Source organism: Myxocyprinus asiaticus, chromosome 10 (genome assembly GCF_019703515.2).
Source record: "Myxocyprinus asiaticus isolate MX2 ecotype Aquarium Trade chromosome 10, UBuf_Myxa_2, whole genome shotgun sequence".
NCBI lineage: Eukaryota > Metazoa > Chordata > Actinopteri > Cypriniformes > Catostomidae > Myxocyprinus > Myxocyprinus asiaticus.
The window spans coordinates 37,379,135-37,404,859 of NC_059353.1; the positions used below are offsets into that span (position 1 = coordinate 37,379,135).

General features: G+C 38.3%; 1 long non-coding RNA gene across 1 annotated transcript in view; it reads left to right on the top strand.

Annotated features, from left to right (window-relative positions):
• Nucleotides 1-2,894: 2,894 nt before the first annotated feature.
• LOC127447090 (uncharacterized) overlaps nt 2,895-25,725 on the top strand; it is a 30,364-nt gene continuing 7,533 nt past the window's right edge. Inside the window, exons 1-2 of the long non-coding RNA XR_007898280.1 lie at nt 2,895-3,109; nt 9,492-9,565. This is a non-coding gene — a long non-coding RNA (uncharacterized LOC127447090). The remainder of the gene's footprint in view (nt 3,110-9,491; nt 9,566-25,725) is intronic.

Below are 25,725 nucleotides of genomic sequence, written 5' to 3' on the forward strand. Positions count from 1 at the left end.
TGACCCGCCATGAGATTATAATGAGCCGCCTGGAACACCATTTCCCGACGGCTCCGAGGTATTAAGAGCTGGGTTGTATCTTCCTTTGTTTGAGCATCCTGCGTCACTCTATACAACCGCTCGTTTATAATTGCGAAACAGGGATATGAAAGGGCGACACCCTGCTGGAGTTGTTGACCATCGATCACTCTCACTTGGTCAAATGCGTGCTTGAGGGTTACGTCTCGTGACTGCTCCAAAGGGAAATCCCCCTCGGGAAATCTCCCGAGGACGGGAGGGGCTGCAGCCTCTTCCCCCCTCACATCATCCTGACGTGGAGCAGACGAAGACGGCCCTGGCTCCGCCTCCCCTGCCAGAGCATTGCACATCTCACATCTCATTGCATTAGTGCAGGACCCATCCGCACATATTCCCTTTAATACATTTCTAAATTCAGGCCAATTAGTCCCCAAAATCAGCGGATGGGTGAGGCGGGAACTAACAGCGGCCTCCACTCTATGTTTTGTTCCCCGAAATTTAATCACAAGGGTCACCACAGGGTAGTTGTCAATATCCCCATGCACACATTTCACCCTCACCATTTTAGCTGTACCCAAAGCCTCGTGTTCAACCAAGCATTGTTGGATAGTGGTTTGATTACAACCTGTGTCCACCAATGCTTGGTGAGTACCCCCCTTGTCTCTTACCGGTATCTGGTACTCTCCGGCCCGATCGGGGGCAGCCTGCAGAGTGTCGGGGATCCGGACCACCTTTCCCAGCTCCATCACAGGGTATTGATCCCAGAAGTGTCCCGGATCCCCTCAACTCCAGCAGACTGGCCCAGGCGCCACGCCCACACCTGTGTCAGCGGACACTTCCACCTGAGGGGGAGAGCGGCGGGCACTGTTGATGCTGTGGAACCGGCTTCAGTGACTCCTCACCTCCGCGGGGCAGGAACAGGCTCTGGGGAGAGAGCAGAGTGAGAGAGAAGAGGGGAGGGGGAAGAGAATGGGGAAAACATAGAGGGAGGGGAGAGAGAGTGGGAAGGCTCTTCCGCCCTCGTGTACACCATCATCTGGTCTTCCACCATTTGGACTGCTTCCTTCAGCGACGCCGGGAGGTGACACTGGACCCATTCAGCCGTCCTCTCCAGCAGTCGACGGATCAGCTGCTCCAGCGCCACCTGGTCGATAATTCCCTCGATACCGCAGTCCCCCGCCAGCAGCCATTTTCGGCAGGCATCCCGAAGTCGCTGGGAGAAGGCAAACGGGCGGCCGGACTTTTCCAATTCCATGGACCGGAAGAGCTGCAGGTACTGTTCTGGACTTCTGCCAATCTGTTGCAGTATGGTCTTCCTTAGGACACTGTAGTCCAAGAGACTAGCCACCAGCAGTTGTTGGGCTGCGAGTTGGGGCTCCCCGGACAACAAAGGAACGAGCCGGGCCACCCATTGAGCTCGCGGCCAGCCCCAGATCTTAGCAGTCTGCTCAAAGAGGTCCAGGAAGGCTTCTGGGTCATCCTCCATCCCCATCTTCATGAGCATGGGCGGGGGCATGGGGCTACTGTTGTCCGGGGTCACAGCCGGGGCTTTCCCCTGACTTAGGAGGCTCCGGATGGCCTGCCGGTCCTCTGCTTGAGCTCTGAGGATCACGTGGAACCGACGATCTTGGTCCTGTCGGAGCTCAAGCAGGGCCTGTTGGCAGGAGTGGTGTAGGGACTTGAGGACCTTGGGCCAATGGTGAGGACTCCATGAGGCGTACCGTCTTTGATCTTGATTCCTGGGTTTCGGCACCAGTGTAACACAACTTCACAGAAGAAGGGAAGGAGAACACAGGGAAGCGGGTTTTCCTGGCTCAAGTAAGACTTTTAATTGGCCACTTCAATGCTTCACAACTTTACAAACTCATCAGCTTCACAGGCATGTAGACTTTTGAACACATAAGCTTCACAAAACACAACAGTTTAAACGCAACAGCTTCAGGAGCACCGTGGCCTTCCTTGAGCCAGACTCTCTCTCCCTCTCTGCTGGTGGTGTGGCTACTTATATGCCGCTCTCCCCATGCTCACTGGAATTAGAGACAGGTGTTACACATAATCTAGCTCAGGTGCATGGCCTTACCACTTTCTCTCTCTCCGGATGGATACTTGACCACGCCCCTGCTGCCACAATTAGTTTGTTTATAAAATACTTGAGATGTTATGAAATGTCAAATGTGTTTGAAATTAAAAGGAAATTGTGCACCCTTTTCTGAAGTAGTTATTCTGAGTACACATTATCCGTATATAATTTATACTAAAAAAAATCATCTTGCTGTCTCAAAATTATTTGCATTAGTTGACCAATTTTGCTCTATAACCATTGCCCCTATATCTATATGATATTACTATAACCCCCCTAGGAGCCTTTTATCCCAAGTGTGGGATAAAAAACAGTTTTTTTCAGTTTTTAAAAAACTGAAAACACAAATTAAGTTGCACCATCAATACTCAATAAAAAGAAATACAAATTTTCGATCTTGATACATTTTGTGACCAGGAAAAAGCAAATTTTCCTAGAGCTGTGCCTTTAGCCCCGTTGTACCCTACTGTCTAACCTGTTAACATGGCAGCAAAAAAAATATGCACTGTTCACGCTTGTGATGTGAAAAAGGCTTAAGACTCAGGTTAACAAATTAGCACTGTTGAACTTATGGGGAAAAAAAAGCAAACAAAACTCACAGACTACTTGATTTTGATTTCAGTTTCTTAGTTTTTCATTTACTATATTTAGGTCATGGATCTGTCAAAGCAGAAGTGCACGTCCAATCATCTTGGTACACACAGTGGCATGTGTTCTTCAAAAGATAAGGGCAGCAAACGCCTACCGCCTACACAAACTTCTAGCTTGTTTACTTGTATGCTGAGGGCAGAAAGAAAGATAGAAAGTGAAGGCTGGAATTTTTTCCAGCACCTGAAGATTAGCTCGGCATTCCTGACCAGGGTTGATGCCGGAACAGTGCACCCATCCTGCACTGATCCGTAAACAGCTCAGACAGGACCCTGTGACTGCTGTTGCATGTTCACTCCAGATATGGTGCAGGGCAGAATGATTCCATCAGTCAAGAAGGCAACCGCCTGGGCCCACGGCACGGTGCGTTTCATTAAGGGGCTTATACAAGCTGGTGGTGGGAACGTCAAATACCTTTACCCGCTTACGCAGATTTGTCTAGCTGCTTTAAATATATGTTTGTTTGATTTATCGGAGGTCACATTCCTCTGAAATTCCAGTAAGTCCATTTAGTAGAGCAAAGAATGTTGGCTGTGAAGTGATGCCATTTATTGACTCTACACAATGGCACGAATGAGAGGATTGTGATTAAACCAACAGTTGTAGATCCTGTTTATTTCCATTTAACTGTGTAAATATTACATACTGCATGTCTTTAGCCACAAAGTCATGGATACCTAAACACATTTTGTACAACTGTGTAAACAACAGTTAACAATACTAGTTAACATGAAATAACAATGACCAATTATATCTTTATTAACTAACATTAACAAAGACTAATAAATGCTTTCAAAAATATATTGTTCATTGTTAGCTCATGATACCTTATCCATTATTATTGGATTATTGTAGTGTTAAAGGAATGTTCCAGGTTCAATACAAGTTAAGCTAAATTGACAGCATTTGTGGCATAATGTTGATTACCGCAAAAATTAATTTAGACTCGTTCCTCCTTTTCTTAAAAAAATAAATAAAAAATCAAGGTTACAGTTAAGCACTTACAATGAAAGTGAACATGGCCAATTTTTGGAGGGTTTAAACCACTGATATATATCTAGAACTGGATCACTGATGCAACGGTAAACTGCCTGCAGGAGCTGAAGCCACCGGAAGTATTCGAGCGGCCATCTTAGTATGCCCACAGAGCATCAGTGACTGACAGGTGAAAACACCCGTTTCACCGTCTCCGATACGACAGTTGCATTTCTCCCTCTAGTGACAATCATGTTTAGTGTTTAATTCACTTGTTATAGATAATATTCATTACGAAGGAGAAGATATATGGCAATCACGATGTCAGAGCATTCACCTGCCCCGGTGTTCAGTCTATCGGAGCAGCACAACAATTACCAAAGTAAGCGGCAATACTGTCTACAAGTTGTAATGTAAGTAGGAAAAGCTGTAATCTGCTCATTTAGGGTGACAATACACCTTTACCCCCGAAAGGGACTTTAAAAAAGTCAGACTGGGATTTCTAAATTGCCTTAAATGTCCAGGATTTGCTTGTTTTCATATTGAAGTGCTCTCTGTAGTCATATATGGATACATGTCATAAATACGTGTTCGTTTGCCATTTAAATCTAGCGTATTAGTTTAATTTTAACCAGCTTTACTTTGCATGTCTACCTCACTTTTAATGCCGCTCCGTGTGATCGAGGGAGAAAGAGCGCATGCTCTTATTCAAGTGACCGTGAGAAAAAGCACTTTTTGATAAAAACATAAAACAAGTAAGTCTGAACAAACACTTTGATGTTCACAATAAATAAGTCTGAAAATGTCTGTTTGTATGTTACCTCAGTTTCAGTGAACTTGTTTACATTCAGCTGATCTATTTGCTGATCAAGTTTGTTTGAGGTTGACTGTTTGATATAAATATATATAACTTGCTCGGGCTTTCAAGAAACAGGAAAAATGCCCGATTTTAAATAAATAAATAATTACATGGGTAGGACGTTTGCTGAAATGAGAGGATTTCCTATTAAGTCAGTTGTGACACTGGAATGTTTGGGCGTAACAATATGGTGGCGCAGTAGCTTTACTGATATGACGTCATGAGCAGTCCAGTTCTGTGGTTTAAATACAGAAATGTGAAGCTTATAATTTTATAAAAGCACTTACATTCATTCTTCTGTTAAAACTTGTGTGTTATTTCAGCTGCAAAGTTGTTTAAATCATTGTTTTTACAGTCATTTTAAGGTTTTAGGATTTGTTGACATTACATCGTCATGGAAACGAAGTTGTAAAATTGGCTTCAACTTTACACAGAAAAGGTTTTTAAGTGATTTTATCACACTAAAATCATGTTTACACTCATATCCTTTATGTCTTGTGGCTAAACTTTTGAAACAGTGAGTATTTTAATGTTAAAAAAATTGGCTACCCTTCAATTCCATTGTAAGTGACTCACTGTAACCTCGATTTTTGCTTTTTAAAAGAAGATGAGGAATGAGTCGAAATAAATTTTTGTGGTAATCAACATTATGCCACAAAAGATTTTGATTGAGCTTAACTTGTATTAAACCCAGAACATTCCTTTAACATGGTTTTTTTGTCCAAAAGCAGTGTTGGGTAATGCTGGTTGGTTGGTAGGTAGGTGGGTGATGATTGGTCGGTTGGCTGGCTGGCTGGCAGACAGACAGACAGACAGAGCGACAGACAGATAGATAGATAGACAGACAGACAGACAGACAGACAGACACAGATAGATAGATAGATAGATAGATAGATAGATAGATAGATAGATAGACAGACAGACAGATATATGCTCTTTGTATGTAGTTTGGCTCCTATAATTTTGCTGCCTTCACTTGCAAGTTGAATCAGCGTCAGTGGCTAAATGTGTTGACACTAACCAGAGTCAAGGTCTAGACATCTCAGACAAATAAACAAACACAGACCAGACCCTCAACAACTGATGGTGGACAGAGCACTTCCTCTATCAGTGTGTCTCCATCCTATCCCTGCTCCCTGCTCACTACTGTTAATGTCTCCCAGCACCAAAACATAACTCAGACATCACTTTTTATGGGCAGAAAAAACACTTTGCATATAAAAATGAGACATGCTCAATGCCAGCTCTACAAGTAAGTGTGCATAAACTACGATGGAAACACATTTGCCGAGCAAACTCCTAGATGGTAATCTAAAAAACAACAGCTCTGAACAATTTTGAAGTCATGTGACTCAATAATTTGCTCATAACTGGACTTACCAGCGATGTTGCTCTGGTCATTTTGAAATGCCAAAGCCTATTAAAATGATTGACTAATTACCTCTTAGATCTGTCAACTTGGATGGAAGCCCAGCTATTGACATCATTAATAGTCTTTGTAAGATTTGCAGTGATATTATGCCAAAGGTATGAGTAGGGGCCTATACATATACAAATTCTGCAGAAATGAAACTGAAAACTGCCTAAATGGGATGCTGATAACATCTAATAGCAAATACCATCACCATAGCAGCACCTATACAATGAGTGAAACTCTAACAATATAAAAATATATGTTTCCTGCTTTTCTGTAAATGTAGCCAGAAAGGATTGCATATGATTATGCAAGAACACTTCCTAACCAAGGATATATAGCTGTGGTAATAGTTTGTCAATGCACAGACATAGAAAAGTATTTGTAAACTTCTGTGTAAGTGCATGTATGTGTTATCATCAGTCAAGTGTTTCCCTGCCATGAAAGACTGTGATGGGGCAGCACGATAATGTTTAAAAAGCCAAGAGAATATTTGGCTGTTTATCAGCCGTTGGAGGATACTAATCCATACCAACTGCTTGTAACCTTCTCTGTAGCTGTTGTAATAGCACTATAAACTCTCCCCTAAAAAGAAAAAGAAAAAGAGCCACACACTTCACGTCATCTTTAGGTCAAACCGCAACTGACAATCAGTAACTGTCAAAGAGCAGTGCTTTGGGATTAACAGGAGCCTTCATTATAATCCTTTACACTTCACTGATTAAGAAAACATTAGGCCTGGCCAAAATGAATAGATTTAGCTTTTCTCAGCTTAAAAAACAAAACAAAAACAAAAGCAAAAATTAAAAAAAAACAAAACAAGAGGGCGTCCCATCTGTGTCTGTATTGGTATGCAAAGAGCTTATTCAGTCAAATGAGTACAAAGGGTAGGGCAAGATAGGATCACAGAGATAGCAGTTTGGGTACAATGCAGGACGGTGTGGGTGCAATGATTTACAAAGACATAAAGAGATAGTTCACTTAAAAATAAAAAAATCTGTCATTATTTACTCGCCCTTATTGTTTTGAAACCTGTATGACTTGAAGTTATTAATAGCATAATGTTTAAACTGCTTTTTTCCATACAGTGAAAACGAATAGTGACCATGGCTGTCAAGCAAGATTTTCAATGAATTAAATGTCAGTCTGTTCCTCACAAAAAGCTATCGTATGGCTTCAGAAGACTTGGAATATTGCACACAAGTAGTATGAACTACTTTTATGAAGCTTTTACATTGTTTTGTTTTGTTTTGTTTTTTTTTTTTTGTCCTTTTTGGAACTTGACAGCCTCTGGTCCCTATCCACTTCCATTTTATGGAAGAGAGCAGATTGGACATTCTGCTAAACTTCTCTTTTGGTATTCCACTGGGAAAAATTTAAGTCAAACAAGTTTGCAGTGGCACAAGGATGAGTAAATGGCGACAGAATTTTAATTTTGATGGCTGAACTATCCCTTTAAATGTGAGATTGTGTTTGTGTAGAAAGTGTGACTTGAGAGAAAAGGAGTTTGGTAAAAAAAAAAAAAGGGGAACTTGAATTGAACACCGGTCCTAAAAGGCCATCCTTCAGAGGCTGGAGCATGCTGCGAGGGGAATACCAAGCTCTGTGAACAATGACTGCAGGCCAGGGTCAGCTCAACCAGTCTTTCAGAATGGCCCACACAAGTGAAGAGGGGAGCAGAGCCCTCCAAAGCAGACTGAAGAACAGCTCTGACCTGAAACGGTAGCACTTCTGAAATAAATGACATTCAGTGGACTAATCCTATATACAATCTAGTCCATTATTGGTCTGCAATGCGTAAAAAACAAACCAGAATGGATGTAAGGTTATTCAGCTCTATGCTATAGTTTTGCTCTCTTTATACAGTATGTACTTAACAGTGCAGTAGGCAATCTATGCACCACTAGCAGCACCAAACAGAATTGCAAAAATAATGATTTCTTCCAAAAAACGTCCCCCATCTTCCATTATTTAGTAAAACAGATGGTCCCACCACAAACAGATATTTCCAACAAAGCAATGTTGTCTATCCTTATTGGTCATGTCAGATAGCATATGAACTAACTGAATTGTAGATCAAAATGCAGAGCAAAATGAGACAGAGCACAAGGAAGTTGACTCAAAGTTTTTAGACAAAAAACAAAGGCATCTTTCTTTCTTGCCAATGACAAATAATTGTCACCTGTGGACTGGAATGTTGTAATTCATTATGCTGCTTTGTGCCAATAATTTTCTGTTATTTCCCCATTACGGATGTTTTCACAAGCAATTTACACATAATGATTTATGCAGTGTTGAATTTTAAAATGTAGTCTTTCAAAATTACTTTGTTTCCTCCATGGAACACAAACAAGATGTTGGGCAGAATGTTAGTCTCAGTCATTATTAACTTTAATAAAAATTTTTTGGTGGCTGAGGCTAATATTCTGCCTAATATCTCCTTTTGTGTTTCACAGAAGAAGAAAAAAAGTAAATGATACAAAAAATTTATTTTCGGGTGAACATCCCTTTAACGTAATCATTTGTGAGGGGGCTGATATCACACTGTCTGCCATGGGATCTCTGACACTGAAAACTTCATAGAAATGTCCTCCCTTTTCCCCCAACCCTCTCTTATTCTTCTCTTTTGCTGACTGTCTCACTGTAAACACATGCTTGAGTGACGCTCCCTTTAATTTGTTCAGCCCAGCTCTTTGAACGGATGAGAGACCCTTGAGCATAGCTTTATATTTGCTCTTCTGCAAAAACAAAGCATATTTATATGCAGCCCCCGTTATCATCAATCTCTTTTTCTTTCATTTTTTTTAATGCTTTGCGTAAAAAGCGTTGTAAAGCTTGTTCTTAATTACAGTAATTGCTTTGCAACAAGCTTATAGTCTCTTTAGCAATAAGAAAAAGCATGTATTGTAAGAAGGGCCTTTTGATCTTGACACTTTTAAAAACCAGAACTTGTCTAATGTTGACAAAAGAGTCAATTTAAGGCCTCTCTTTAGAATGACAGTCAAACCAGAATGAGAGGTCTTAACTGTAGGTTATTGGTGTAAGTTTCATTTCTGTTTGGATGAGGTTTAGATGAAAGATGCCAAAATAATTAGGCATTGAAGAAACAAAGAGATTTAACTTTGATCCTAGTTTTAACTCATCATAAAACTGCAGTATCATCACATGGGAATCTTCACACGCAGCATGAACTAACCCATGAGTAGAACCTCATGAAATTGCATTTTCATGGATCTTAAATTCTGTGGAATGGATTTAATTATAGTTCAATATGTTAAATGGAGCTGAAACTACAACTAGTCTTATTTATAGCTAAAAGCCTTATTAAATTAACCAAAATATTTAAATCCTATCCCTTGTTTATTTTTAAAAAAAATATATATATATATGGTTAGGCACTTACAATGAGGAAATAAACGTTAAAATACAACATTGTACATTAACATGGTTTTAGTGTGATAAAATCAGGGATTTACTGCTGTTATGTTGTTTATCAGACTACAGAGTTTACCGACGTTGCGTCATCATGACAACAAAGTTGTAATATTGGATACAACTTTACAAAAATAAGGTAAGTGATTTTATGACACATAAATCAGGTTAACATGTAAACCGTTTACATCTTGTTGCTATACTTTTGCTTTACTTTTGTAACAGTGTGTATTTTAACGTTTATGGCCTGGCCACATTCACTTCCATTGTAAGTGTCTTACTTAAACCACAATTATTGCTTTGTTTTGTTTTTTTAAATAACAGAATGACAAATCAAAATTATTTTTGTGGTAATCAAAGTTATTACAATGCTGTCATCTGAGCTTAACTTGTATTGAACCTGGAACATTCCTTTAATATCAAGTGATATCAGTTATTTTTGCTCCACTAAGAAAAACAGAGGCAGATCAGGATCAACTGGTGCGTGTCACCAAGAACCGCACAGACCTACAGTCTGCCTGGAATGCTGAGAACAAAGACAGTCAGAGTGATCCAAACTGTGAAACATCCCAGTACTGTTACTGCTAAATATACATAATATCAGCACTTTTGGAACATGCTTGTCCAGTCAGATTAGCGCACCAGAACTAACTATTGTATCATCCTGGAAATCACTTATCATATACACTCAATGAGCACTTTATGAGGAACAACAGTACACCTACTTATTAATGTGATTATCTAATCAGCCAATCATGTGGCAGCAGTGCAATGCATAAAATAGTGCAGATACAAGTCAGGAGCTTAAGTTAATATTCACATTAACCATCAGAATGGGGAAAAAATGTGATCTCAGTGATTTCGACTGTGGCATGATTGTTGGTGCCAGACGGGCTGGTTTGAGTATTTCTGTAACTGCTAATCACAACAGTCTCTTGAGTTTACTCAGAATGGTGCCAAAAACAAAAAGCATCTAGTGAGTGGCAGTTCTGCGGACGGAAACACCTTGTTGATGAGAGAGGTCAACGGAGAATGGCCAGACTGGTTCGAGCTGACAGAAAGGACACGGTAACTCAGATAACCACTCTGTGCAACTGTAGTGAGCAGAATAGCATCTCAGAATGCACAACATGTCGAACCTTGAGGCAGATGGGCAACAACAGCAGAAGACCACATCAGGCACTTAATTAGGACCATAGTGTTCCTACTAAAGTGCTCAGTGAGTGTAGGTGGACCAAAAATGTCATACAGAGATTTCCTTTGTAAATTGCACTACTACTATTCCACCTGATTCATTTCACTATCCAAGGACCCACCAGAGACCATTCTACAGTCTTTAGCCAAGCTAAGGAGATATCAGTGGCTAAAAATAATTCATGCACTATTCTGTCATGCTCTTTTTCCCCTGAGGGTAATTTTTCAACAATAAGCTCTCCTGTGAATAACAGAACCTCCTTTGTGGTATGGCTCCTGGGAGGACCTAATTTCTGGCAACAATGGCTCAGTGCTCCGGGTTGGTAGAAATTCAGCAAGAGCCTCACAGAATCACTGGGGCTGCAAAGCACTCAGCAAGCACCTGCTTCCATGCAGCCTGACCATTATTCAAGACATCAGCATACAGGAAAAAAAAAAAAAAAAAAACAAGTAGAGGGAGCATTACTTGAGATTAACATGAATTGATCGAAGACTTTGGAAGCTTCAGTTTAATATTTAAATGATTTCAGAGATAAATGGCTAGCCATTTTATACCTATATTATCAATCATTAATTTAAAGATCCTCATTCATGAGTTTCATAACCATCTGTGGTATCAATAAAAACTGCAGAGGCTGCACAATTTGTACACATTTGGACACTAAAGTCATGCTTAAAAACAGGGGCGGACTTGCCATAGGGAGAACCAGGACTTTTCCTGGTGGGCAGGCCACGAAACGTAGCCAAACGGCTTTTGGGCAACTACCCATTTGACCATTTTAAGGGTCATATCCCTTCTATGTGTCCACACAGGTCAATGACAAACACAATGCCAGTTCATTGAGTTTGAAAAAGGGGGGGGGGGTCTTGGTCAGAGAGTTACTGACAGACTTATGGTCCATGCTGTTTAGGTATCAGCTTAACATGCCTCTTTGAAAAGCTGTTAATCAGTGGTTCTGAACTAGTGGGTCGTGACCCAAAACTGGGTCGCAGGTCTAGCTATCGTTTGTTAAATTTTAAAGACTGCACGCTCAATCAATCTCCACTGTATTTTGACATAAATTCATATGTCACTTGGTAGAAACAAGCCAAATAGGTAGATGCCAAGATAAAAAAGGATGCTTGATATCCCCTTATCCTTGACAACCATGAATTAAATTACAGAAGGGGAATTTTTTTTTTTTTTTTTTTAAATATGGGTTAACTTGCAGCAAGGATAAACATGGGGTACCGACTACAATTTTTTTGGTGTGGTGAATTTGGTAGCATGAATTCCAGAAATATTATGAAACCAAACTGGTCCCACTTTATGTGCTAACATTAAAATACATACAGTACAATGCCTTTATTGTGTACCTACATGTTGTTCTGCAAAATTCTCACAAGATTCACATTTGCTGCTACTGAGGTTGAGGTACGGTAGGTTAAGGAGTAGGGTTAGGGTAAGGTTAAGGTTAAGGGTTAGGGGTAAGGTTAACAGGGTAACTACAGATGCAATTAAATGCAGGTACTTACAATGCAACAACACATATGTACATTATAAGTACATTGTATCACATGCTTAAGTACATAATAATTAAAGACATCTAATGTCCACATAAATTTAAAATTTTTCCTATTCAGTCAGTATGACATTTTAATAATTTTGCATAAAATTGGGCCTATGCAGTTCATGGTAATATTAATACATTTTATTTTATTCATTTTCGATAACTTAATGTACTTTAAACAATTTTGGTACTGTGTTTGGTTGCCACTTGATGTCCAATGTAAAATCTGGGTCCTGAAACAAAACCGATTGAAAACCACTGCTATAAATGAACATAATACCGGTAAACAAACCAAGGTGCTTTTATTGAATGCTGTCTTGATAAGATCATTATCAAAAGACTTGCTCTAAGCCAAAACGATATAAGATGACACATATCACATGTGACAGCAGAGTGAAAAGCTTTCCAAGAATTCTAGCATAATACTCTGAGCTGACATATCTAATGTACAGCACATTTACCTCAAATAATCTAAACAAATTCCTGCTCATTCTATGAACGCTGCCTTGGGTGCCACCTTCTTTGCTGAGGTCAACATTAGACAGTAGATTAAGTAATATGACCTCTATGGCACAACAGTGCTTTCTATGTAGGAACACAGTTGCTGTGATTTTGCCAAGTAGGACATGTTCCTGGATCAGCATCCTTTGTTGATCCAGGAATAACATTTATGTCAACCAATCACTGCCCTTTGATGTCATCAACATGTGCCGATCAACACCGAGTCCGATTAATTTCAACAATTCCCTCCATTTTGACCACCATTCAACAAGAGGTGTTGATAAGTTATTCAGTGCTTCAGTCTCTCAGCATTTCTTTTTGCAAACATAAATGTATTATTAAATGTATTTATTAAATAAAAAATTCATGAAATTGAACTCTTATATGGCTTAGTGTAACACATCGATGAACTTGCTAGTAGCCAATTACATAAAACAGATATGTGCTAATTAGCTAACTGGCCAAGTTTAGTTAGCTTGCGAAATCCTTAAAATCTTATTAGTGTCATACTGTTTTATGCAATTACACCTTTACCAATAGAATTTTTTTTTTTTTTAATTACTAAAATGTACTAATTATGTTTAATAATCAGGTAACCTGAATGTCAATTCTTGATTATGTGGTTTAGGTCTGGATATATTTTTAAAAGTAAATCATGTTTAAACTTTTGTTCTAAATAAGCCTTTTCTGTCTTTGTAAACATGAATCATGAATAGATTCTGATCCATAAATATAATTTTACTGATTCAGTATATATTTTATATTGTCACCAATCATTTCAATCCAGTGTTGTTTTGCTGATGTTGACCCAGGACCATCATAATCATTTATAAACTCTGGGTAGGTGTGTAGATGCTAATCCAGGACCATCATTGGCACCATGTTGATCCTGGACCATCATAATAATTTCAATCCAGGCTACATTTACTGATGTTGACCCAGTACCATCATTTTCACCATGTTGATCCTGGACCATCATAATCCTTTCAGTTCCAGGTGGATTTGCTGATGTTGACCCAGAACCATCATTGTCACGATTTTGATCCTGGACCATCATAATCCTTTCAATTCTAGGTGGATTTGCTGATGTTGACCCAGAACCATCATTTTCACAATTTTGATCCAGCACAATCATAATTATTTAAATTCTGGGTAGGTTTGGTGATGCTGATCCAGGACCATAATTTTCACCATGTTGATCCTGGAACATCATAATAATTTCAATCCAGGCTACATTTGCTGATGTTGACCCAGGACCATAATTTTCACCATGTTGATCCTGGACCACCATATTCATTTCAATTCTGGGTAGGTTTGGTGATGCTGATCTAGGATTACCATGTTGATCCTGGACCATCATAATAATTTCAGTCCTGGCTAGATTTGCTGATGTTGACCCAGGACCATCAATTTCACCATGTTGATCCTGGACCATCATTGTCACCATTTTGATCCAGCACAATCATAATTATTTAAATTCTGGGTAGGTTTGCTGATGTTGACCCAGGACCATAATTTTCACCATGTTGATCCTGGACCTCCATATTCATTTCAATTCTGGGTAGGTTTGGTGATGCTGATCTAGGATCATCATTGTTACCATGTTGATCCTGTACAATCATAATAATTTCAATCCAGGTTAGATTTGCTGATGATGACCCAGCACCATCATTGTCACCATGTTGATCCTGGATCATCATCATAATAATTTTAATCCTGGGTAGGTTTGCTGATGTTGGCCCAGGACTATCATTGTCACCATGTTGATCCTGGACCACCATAATCATTTCAGTTCTAGGTAGGTTTGCTGATGCTGATCCGGGATCATCATTGTCACCATGTTCATCATGGACCATCATAATAATTTCAATCCAGGTTAGATATGCTGATGTTTATCCAGGACCATCATTTTCACCAGGTTGATCCTGGACCACCATAATCATTTCAATTCTGCGTAGGTGTGCTGATGCTGATCCAAGACCATCATTGTCACCATGTTGATACTGGGCCATCATTGTCACCATGTTGATCCAGCACAAATATAATTATTTACATTCTGGGTAGGTTTGCTGATGCTGATCCAGGACCATCATTTTCAGCTTGTTGATCCTGGACCATCATAATAATTTCAGTCCTGGCTAGATTTGCTGATGTTGACCCTGGACCATCAATTTCACCATGTTGATCCTGGACTATCATTGTCACCATGTTGATCCAGCACCATCATAATCATTTAAATATTGGGTAGGTTTGCTGATGCTGATCCTGGACCATCGTTGTCACAATGTTGATCCTGGACCATCATAATCATTTCAATCCTGGGTAAATTTGCTGATGTTGACCCAAGTCTATCATTGTCACCATGAATGATACAAGCATGTATTACGGTGATGTATGCTGAAGCATATGGTTAGGCTAATGCCCTGTTTGTATTTTCTTTTGACATTAGCCTATTTTTAATAAACAGCCATCAGAATAAAACCCCAAAAGATATTACTGTATCCTGTGTTGTTTCTTTACAACCCACCGACTACATATTCAATGCTAATAAATGTCCTGCAAATGTTTGTAACGTGTGTATTGCTTTAAAATAAGGTCTGTCAATACCTAAAATTAATGCTTTTTATTGTTAAATAATGTTAGTAAAGAACCTACAGACATTAGTAACACATTAGGTAATGTTGAAATATGTTACACATTACAAAAAGGTTCACAAATATGCACAGAAAATACTTTATTATCATTATTTATCATTAATTAAGAGTCAACAAACATTAGTAATGCATTAATCGATGTCATTGTGTAACACATTTTTTATTTTTTATTTGGTTCCTGGGCAGTAAGTGTTATTTCCTAATTGCTCATGCCTAAAGTATAGAAAATGCCTATTATTCCCCACAAACTTTGCTTTTGTGACCAGGACAGTGACAGGAGGCGAATTTGTGTCTTTTTTTGTTCACATAAAGTCAGAAAAAAACAACATATGAATCCAAATTAACATGTATTTATACTAAAGTAATACAAAAATGACAACAAAAGATTTAAAAGTGAATAGTTTTTCGAGATTTATGATTATACTGTAAATCACTTTCACGAAGCAGCCCCCAAATGTAGTCTCCCATCATGTTCTCATTATACTGTCCTTGGTAGCGGTGTTCAAAGTCCAGTATATCCTGATGGAAGCACTCACCCTGCTCCTCCGAATACGCTCCCATGTTCTCCTTGGATTTATCAAGATGAGAATCAAGGATATGGACTTTGAGGGACATCCTATTCCAGCCCATAGTTCTTCACCAGAGTCTCAACATAGTTTTCAGCCTTGTGATTGCCTAGGAAGCCCCGAACCACTGCGACAAAGCTGTTCCAAGCCACTTTCTCCTTACTAGTGAGCTTCTTGCGGAATTCATTGCACTCCAGGATCTTCTTTATCTGTGGTCCAACGAAGACCCTGGCTTTGACCTTTGCCTGAGATATCTTAGGGAAGTCTTGAAGGTACTTGAAGGCTGCCAAATCCTTATCTAGAGCTCTGACAAATTGTTTCATAAGGCCCAATTTGATGTGCAGTTGTGGCATCAGCAACTTCCGAGGGTCCACCAGTGGCTCCCACTTGACGTTGTTCCTCCCCACATCATGAATCCAAATGAACATGAATTTATACTAAAGTAATAAAAAAAAAATGACTACAAAAGATTTAGAAGTGAGTAGTTTTTCGAGATTTACGATTATACTGTAAATCACTTTCATGAATCAGCCCCCAAATGTAGTCTCCCATCATGTTCTCGTTATACTGTCCTTGGTAGCGGCGTTCAAAGTCCAGTATATCCTGATGGAAGCGCTCGCCTTGCTCCGACGAGTACGCTCCCATGTTCTCCTTGCATTTATCAAGATGAGCATCAAGGATATGGACTTTGAGGGATTTCAGAGGTGGAGCTGAGGAGAGAAACCCATACTACCCCAACCAAAAAGACCTCAACGACTTGATTAGAGATCTTGGTCTCACCAAGTCCAATGCCGAGCTTTTGACATCTAGGCTTAAGCAGTGGAACTTGTTGGATGAAATTGTGCAGATCAGAGGAAGCATCACCAACCTTTTTCCAGCTTCTTCACCCGTCAAGATGGGCTCTGCTTCTGCCACAATGTGACCAGTCTGTTCGAGGCAATCGGAATCGCCTGTAACCAGAATGAGTGGTGCCTCTTCATTGACAGCTCATCCAGGAGCCTCAAAGCCTTGCTGCTCCATAATGGTAACAAGTACCCGTCTCTTCCCCTGGCTCTTTCGGTGCACCACAAAGAGGATTACAACAGCATCAAGACCTTGCTGGATGCCTTGAAGTATGATGAGTACGGCTGGGAGGTCATAGGAGACTTCAAAATGGTGGCATTCCTGATGGGTCTCCAAAGAGGTTTAACCAAGTTTCCCTGCTGTCTTTGCCTTTGGGACAGCAGGGACACCAAGGCACACTACCACAGGCGGGACTGGCCACAGTGGACTGAATTCTCTGTGGGGAGGAACAACGTCAAGTGGGAGCCACTGGTGGACCCTCGGAAGTTGCTGATGCCACAACTGCACATCAAATTGGGCCTTGTGAAACAATTTGTCAGAGCTCTAGATAAGGATTTGGCAGCCTTCAAGTACCTTCAAGACTTCCCTAAGATATCTCAGGCAAAGGTCAAAGCCAGGGTCTTCGTCGGACCACAGATAAAGAAGATCCTGGAGTGCAATGAATTCCGCAAGAAGCTCACTAGTAAGGAGAAAGTGGCTTGGAACAGCTTTGTCGCAGTGGTTCGGGGCTTCCTGGGCAATCACAAGGCTGAAAACTATGTGGAGCTGGTTGAGACTCTGGTGAAGAACTATGGGCTGTAATAGGATGTCCCTCAAAGTCCATATCCTTGATTCTCATTTTGATAAATTCAAGGAGAACATGGGAGCATATTTGGAGGAGCAGGGTAAGCGCTTCTATCAGGATATACTGGACTTTGAACACCGCTACCAAGGACAGTATAATGAGAACATGATGGGAGACTACATTTGGGGGCTGCTTCGTGAAGGTGATTTACAGTATAATCGTAAATCTCGAAAAACTATTCACTTTTAAATCTTTTGTTGTCATTTTTGTATTACTTTAGTATAAATACATGTTAATTTGGATTCATATGTTGTTTTTTTCTGACTTTATGTGAACGAAAAGACACAAATTTGCCTCCTGTCACTGTCCTGGTCACAAAAGCAAAGTTTGTGGGGAATAATAGGCATTTTCTATACTTTTGAGGCATAAGACTCAGTTTTTGAAGAAATAACACTTACTACCCAGGAACAAAAAATTGTGTTACATAGTGTGTTCAAATGGTTTCCACTTTACTATGTTCACAAATATGCATAATCACTACTTTATTATCATGATTTATCATTAATGAATGGGTCAATAAACATTAGTAACGCATTTATTGATGAAAATAAAAGGATTTTCACTTTACAATAGAATTCACAAAATTCAATATATATTACCCAGGAACATAGGTGACCGAGGATTCTTTCGATATCCCTCCAGCTTTTCTCCTCCACAATGAATGTTATCATATACACCAATGTTGAGAAATGTGTTAGTAGTATATACACTATATATTATTATAGGCCTTTGTATAAATTAACATTAAAAAACACTGTAAAGAGGTGCTGTTCCTTGTTAGTTCATTTTAACTAAAAAATCTATAAATTAACATAAACCAAGATTAATAAATGCTGTTCAAGTGTGTTGTTAATTGATAATTAATGCTAGCTAATGCATTATGTAATTTCAACTTCTACATCTTTTTAATGTTACAAAATGTGTTAGTACATGTGTTAATTTGCTTTAACCAAGATTGATAAATGCTGTAAATAAGTATTGCTCATTGTTAGTTCATGTTAACTAATGCATTAACTAATGTTAACAAATGCAAACTTATTGTAAAGTGTTACCAAATTATTATTTACCCAGTCTTTTTATACCTGCCACAGTTGTAATAAACATTTATAATTAATTATTTCAACTATTACATTTCTGTCAAAATACATTTACTGTTACTACTGTACAATCGTAAAAATGTAAATAAGGGTTATATGTAATAAAAAATAAAATAAAATAAAAACTATTTTGGTGCATGCAGCATGAAAGTGAAAGTGCATGATGTCTTTCTTTCCTTGTCAGTGCTGAATAGAATGTCGTGGCTGTCCAGATGTTGAGAGGTTTTACTTCATCAATAGCACATTAAACTAGACATTTTCAGAATTAAAATGGATCGTAGGCAAAAGTTTTGAAGTCTGCACCAGGATTATTAAGGTAAGCCTTTCAATCAAGGCTTTTTTACCTCCTACAGCTCTGTGATTTTAAAACATTACCAGATCTTCTGCAACGGAAAATATTCTTTTAAACTGGCATCATTTGTGGTCCTGAATGTTTTCTGTTCCTTGTTAATTGTCTCTGCGATATATTTGTCTTCTTGGTCTTCAGGTTTAAGAACATGCACACTGAGTTTTGTTTTTCAGTCTTATTTTTATTCTCCTTTTCCCACAGTTCTTCTGATAAACTCCTCAATTGTGAAGAAGCATAGGAATGGACATTTCTGAAATGCACACAAAGAAATAGCAGTTTATCTTATCCATTTGTATCATTATATCATATTTCTTTGATAATCTTGCATCAACAAAAATGATCAAACTTTATTCTTTAAAGGTAGGATTACTCTACACAACTTTAATGCAGATTTTAGGCCATTCACTGATGCAGTTATGGTGATTATGATGGTCCTGGACCAACATGGTGATAATGATGGTCCATGATCAACATGGTAACAATGATGGTCCTGGATCAACATCAGCAAATCTACACAGGATTGAAATGATACAAAAATAGTCCAGGATCAACATGGTGATAATGATGGTCCAGGAACAACATGGTGACAATGATTGTCCTGGATCAATATCAGCAAATCTACCCAGGACTGAAATGATTGTGATGGTCCAGGATCAACATGGTGACAATGATGGTCATGGGTCAATATTAGCAAACATACCCAGGTTTGAAATTATTATGATGGTACAGGATCAACATTGTGACAATGATGATCAAGGATCAACTTGGCGACAATGATTGTCCTGAGTCTATATCAGTGAATCTACCCAGGACTGAAATAATTATGATGGTCCAGGATCAACCTGATAACAATAATGATCCTGTATCAACATCAACAAATCTACACAGGATTAAAATTACTAAAATAGCCCAGGATCAACATGGTGATAATGCTGGTCCAGGATCATCATGGTGGCAATGATGGCCCTGGGTAAACATCAATAAATTTACCCAGAATTTAAATGATTATGATGGTGCAGTATCAACATGGTGGCAATGATGGTCCTGGGTTAACAACAGCAAATCTACCCAGGTCAGAAATGATTATGATGGTCCAGGATCAACATGTGACTATTATAGTCAAGGATCAACATGGTGACAATGATGGTCCTGGCTCAGCATTATCAAAGCTACCCAGGACTGAAATGATTATGATGGTCCAGGATTAACATGTGACAATTATGGTCCTGGGTCAACAACAACAAATCTATCCAGGAATAAAATTACTGATCAACATGGTGACAATAATGGTCCTGAGTCAACAACAGCAAATCTACCCAGGATTGAAATGATTATGATGGTCCAGGATCAACATGGTGGCAATGATGGTCCAGGATCAACATCAGTAAATCTACCCAGGACTGAAATTATTATTATGATCAAGGATCAACATGTGACAATGATGGTCCAGGATCAACATGGTGACAATGATGGTCCTGGGTCAACAACAGCAAAAAAATCACCGGATTGAAATGATTATGATGGTCCAGGATCAACATGGTGACAATATAAAAATATATCCTGAATCAATATCAATGAAATTATACTTAACATCCTTAACTATAACATCTATTAATGATTCATGTTTACAAAAACAGTGGAGGGTACTACAGTATCTTTGATTATTATTATTTTTTTTAAATGTAGGCCTATTTAGAACCAAAGTTTAAAAATTATTTACTTTTAAAAATATATCCTGATCCAAACCACATAATCAAGGATGGACATTCTGATTATCTGATTATTGAACATAACTTGTACATTTTAGAAATAAAAAAATATGTATGAGTAAATGTGTATTTGTGTAAAACTATATGAATCTAATAAGATAGTAAGGATTTACAAAGCTAACTAAACTTAGCCAGTTAGCTAATTAGCACATATCTGTTTTATGTAATTGGCTACTAGCAAGTTCATTGATGTGTTACACAAAGCCATATAAGAGTTTAATTTCATGAATTTTCCACTTAACAAATTCATTTAATAATACATTTTTGTTTGCAAAAAGAAATGAAGAGATGCACTGAATATGAAGCACCGAATAACTTACCAACACCTCTTGTTGAGTAGTCGCCAAATGGAGGGAATTGTTGAAATGAATAGATGTTTTCACACTCCGGGTTTTGGAACGTGGAAGTAAACGTTTGCAGGGTAAACTTTGACAGCGGTGAATGGGAGTGAATGGGAGATCACAGCAAATATTATTTTCACTTACCCATTTGCTCCAAGACCAAAATAAAAAAAATCCACTATTATGTTTGAATGACTTGGAGGAACATGTCCTACTTGGCAAAATCACGCCGATCGTGGGGGAAACACAGCTCTAAAATGACAAAGGCAAAAAATGTTGAAGAAAATGACCAAATCATTAGATTTGGACTGTATTTCGAACTCCTACAAAGTAATATTGTAAGATTTCACTTCACAGAAATTATGATTTAGTAAGACAGATGAAGTTTGGAAATTTTTATAATGGTTTTTCAACTAATATACTGTACATCTATTTGACAATGGGTCATTCTTTACATATGTGGGGTTCAAAATTCTGAATCCACTAGTGAAAATTCGTCAATTTTGCATTCTTTAAAAAAAAAAAAAAAAAAAAAAGATGTAATCAGCACTTCCAGTAGCTGATCTTGGCATAGGCGATATAGGCAACCGTTTAGTGCGGCAACGCTCTCTGGGGCAGCAGGACAGGGTACCTGATCGGCTGCCCCCCACAGAGCTCGCAAGATCGCAATTGGGAAAAGGTGCCCCAAACTGTATATAAATAGTTACTTCATTTCTGTATTCATTGTCTAGTTATTTTTATTTAAAGAGAAAGTTTACACAAAAATGAAAATTCTCTCATTTACTCACCCACATGCCATTCCAGCAGCATGGCTTTCTCTCTTTTGCAGAATACAAATGAATATTTTTAGAAGAATATTTCAGCTCTCTGGGTCCATAAAATGCAAGTAAATGTTGGCCAGAACATTGAAGCTCCAAAAAGCACATAAAGGCAGCATAAAAGTAATCCATAAGACTCCAGTGGTTAAATCTTCAGAAGCGACATGATAAATGTGGGTGCAAAACAGATCAATAGTTAAGTCCCTTTTTACTCTAAATCTCCACTTACATTTTCAGACGTGAAAGTGAAACTAAACAGGCATCAAATGTGACTTTCTGATGTGAAAGTGGAGATTTAGAGTATAAAAAGGACTTAAATATTGATCTGTTTCTCATGTTGTTGTTGTTGATATTAAGGGGGGCGCCACGTCCGATCTCGTTTAGGGCACCAAGTAAGCCAGAACCGCCACTGAGCATTTCAATCATCAATTTGAGTGAATGGTTGAATTGAAAAATGTATAAGAATTTCAGAATTTTTGAGTTTTTGTTATGTCCCCTTTTTGTCTTAATTGCTGCATGTACTTAAGATGGCACAGACTCCAAATTTGTGCAAAACAAGATGATCCATGTTATCCCAGCATGAAAATATTCCAAAGAGCATCTTGTGTGCTTCAGTGGAAGCAAGGAACCTTTACAATAGAGTTAACATGGTCAATGTAACGTGCTTACTATAAACAGAGCAGATCTTTGTTTTAATATTTCAAAATCCTAAAACATCATTTATTTCCAGATTTAAATGAAAAAATGTGGTCTAGTTTTGGTCCCTACTGAGATTAACTATCCCCAACTGATGAACTCCATCAAAATGGGAAAATACACAACTAAGCTGTCTTTGTCGACAAAGAGTTCTTTAGCCATGGTTTTATCAAGACACACTTCTTAATAGGACCTGAAAGCTCCCCATGATGATCTGTTTAGTTTCAAGGCCTTTTATTCCAAAGTAAGGAGCTGAAAATATAATAATGACAGGCTCAAAAATGACGCCCTTTTATTAGAGTATGACAATGTCATAAATAGGATTAAAATAGGCCACCGTCTGCTGCTGGAGCCTCACATTCTGCTTTATGTAAGACCTACTGTATCATGGTTAACCACATGTGATACAATGGCCAAACCACATGTGAAGGAGCCTGTCAATAAAGTGTTCAGTAATCAAAAGCTACAGCTCTGTGTTGTGTTTGCTAAGATTTTCAGCCTCTAAATGAGAGATATATGGAATAAAGGTGAGGTTAGGCTGAAAGAGACATACAGCACGGAGAGCCATTGTAAAACACTCCTAGAAGTCTTAAATTTTTCTGGTCTTTCATAGCTAAGACAGTGAGGAAATGTTTCATGGTTGATTGAAGAGGAAATGATGCTGTGTTTTAGGTTGTGGATGCTCAAACATCCCACTTCTTTTTGGATGACATTTCTTCCCCCAAGTTTTGTAAAGGAATAGTTCACTCAAAAATGAGACACTCTGCTATGAATGAGCTTTTCTCAGCGCTCATGAACATGCAATGGATATCAAATACATTTAGGGTTCTTTCTCACCAAAACCTATCGTATGGCTTCAGACGACTTGACATATGACGCACAAGCCGCATGGACTACTTTTATAATACTTTTGGTTGCTTTTTTGTGAGTCATTATCAACAGCCATTGTATTGACAAGACAGACAGGGATATTTTTTTTCCCCTTTGTGTTCCACATAAAGAAAGTAAAACTGGTTCGGAACAAAATGAGGGTGAGTAAATTATGACAGCATTTTAAATTTTTGGTGAACTATTCCTTTAATGTGAGGAAAAGTATTGCATTGAAGATACTTCTAAGGAAGCTGTCTTGACAATGCCAACTTTGACCATAAATTCTCCCCTTGATCTTTCCCTTATGCTGTAATCTAAAGCTGGATTCTGGTAGTGCTGACAAACCCAGGTGTGATAAAGAGAGACTCGCTGAATAGATGCAAAAAATAGCCCTCATGGCCCACATACAGACACCTTTCTGAGGTAGCCAACACCTGTTTCATCTCTCCTGTATGGACAGAAATGCTGTGACCCAGCTTTGAACTCCAGAACCTGCCCACTGTCACTGATCTTCTCACTGTTTATGAACGGTAGTTGGTGTCTCCTTATTGTAAAGCTCTATAGTTGAGCATTTTGACTTCAAATGGAGTTTATCTTCAGAGGAGAGCAGGAAGAATACTCTGTTCTTGGCCCAGCCCCAATGATGTGCTCTTGATGCGAGTATAAACTTTTTATGTATGGCATAATGGGAAGAAGAAACATTTATTTTCAGGCAGATTAATGTTCCGGCAACTGTGTCTTTGAAAAGAAAGTCTGCCTGTCTTGATTCATTGTAACAGAGTAATGTAGAGTAGACATCCTTGAGCCTATGATCAGAAACAAAAATTACAAATGAGATCTCCTTAAATCTCTATTGTATCTCCTAGGAATTATTTAATAGAGGGCACATGAACATATTTGCTTAAGTCTCCTCTTTCTCCTCAGTGTCTCCTCTGAACTATTTCAACAATGTCATAGACTATGCTCAGATCTGCCAAAATACCAAAGACTGCAATCAAAATTCAGATATAATAATCTGAGCTATGCAATCCACTTTAAATTTATAGTTGTCTTACAGTTACTATATGTCAACAACAGAAAAATCTAAGTCAATCTTAATACTTGAAGCTGAAGTTGAAGCTGTAACTTTTTTGATGTTAAAATGCTTTTTCCTATCCCAGCTTAAAATGCACAAAAATAAGTAAGCAATTTGTAGGTTAATTTTCTTGAAAATGGAAAATGCTGTGTTTTTGTGGCAATATCAAAATTCCTCTGTTAGTTTTGAAGGGCCCATCTAGCCCTACACAATTTCATTAACTAAACCAATGTCCTGAGTTGGGGGTGGGACTTCATGTTTGTTTGATCAATAGCAGTGGAGGGGGTGCGTATTTGAAAGGCTGTTTGAAAACAACGTTTATTTTTGCAATTCCATTCGGTGGCACTAGTGGTGCAGAAATGACACACTTCAGCTATAAAACATTACTGATAAATCAACTGTCTCGTGAGATATGAAAACGCAAACTCTGAGCAAGATATCTCTCTCTCTCTCTCTCTCTCTCTCTCTCTCTCTCTCTATATATATATATATATATATATATATATATACACACACACACACACACACACACACACACACATGTGTGTATCTGTTTTCAAGGTAATTAGATAATGTAATCTAACTACTTTTTAGTCAAAAAAGTAGTGTAATGCAACACATTTTAAAATATTTTAATCATACTACAGTTACTAACTTTCAATTAAAGTAATTACTTTTAAGTACATTACTTGTGCAAAAGGAATATGTATAATACATTTAAAATATGAATTCATATGTGTGTCTGTTAGCGTTTCTGTGACAGCTGAATGGTGTGCAACAATGAATTGGGAGGAAATATAGAAAATTTTAATTTGAGTGCAAAACCAAAAACTTTTTCAGGAAAAGTATTTTAGAAAGTAACTTAGTAAAATAATAAGTAATGTGATTACATTTTAGATAAAGTAATAGTTAAAGTAATCTGATTACATATTTTAGAGAAATAATTAGTAATTTGTAATGGATTACTTATTTTGAGTAATTTATCCAACACTATATCTATATTTGTATATATATACTGTGTTATATATACAGCATATATACATTATAAATATATATATATATATACAGTGCATCCGGAAAGTATTCACAGCGCTTCACTTTTTCCACATTTTGTTATGTTACAGCCTTATTC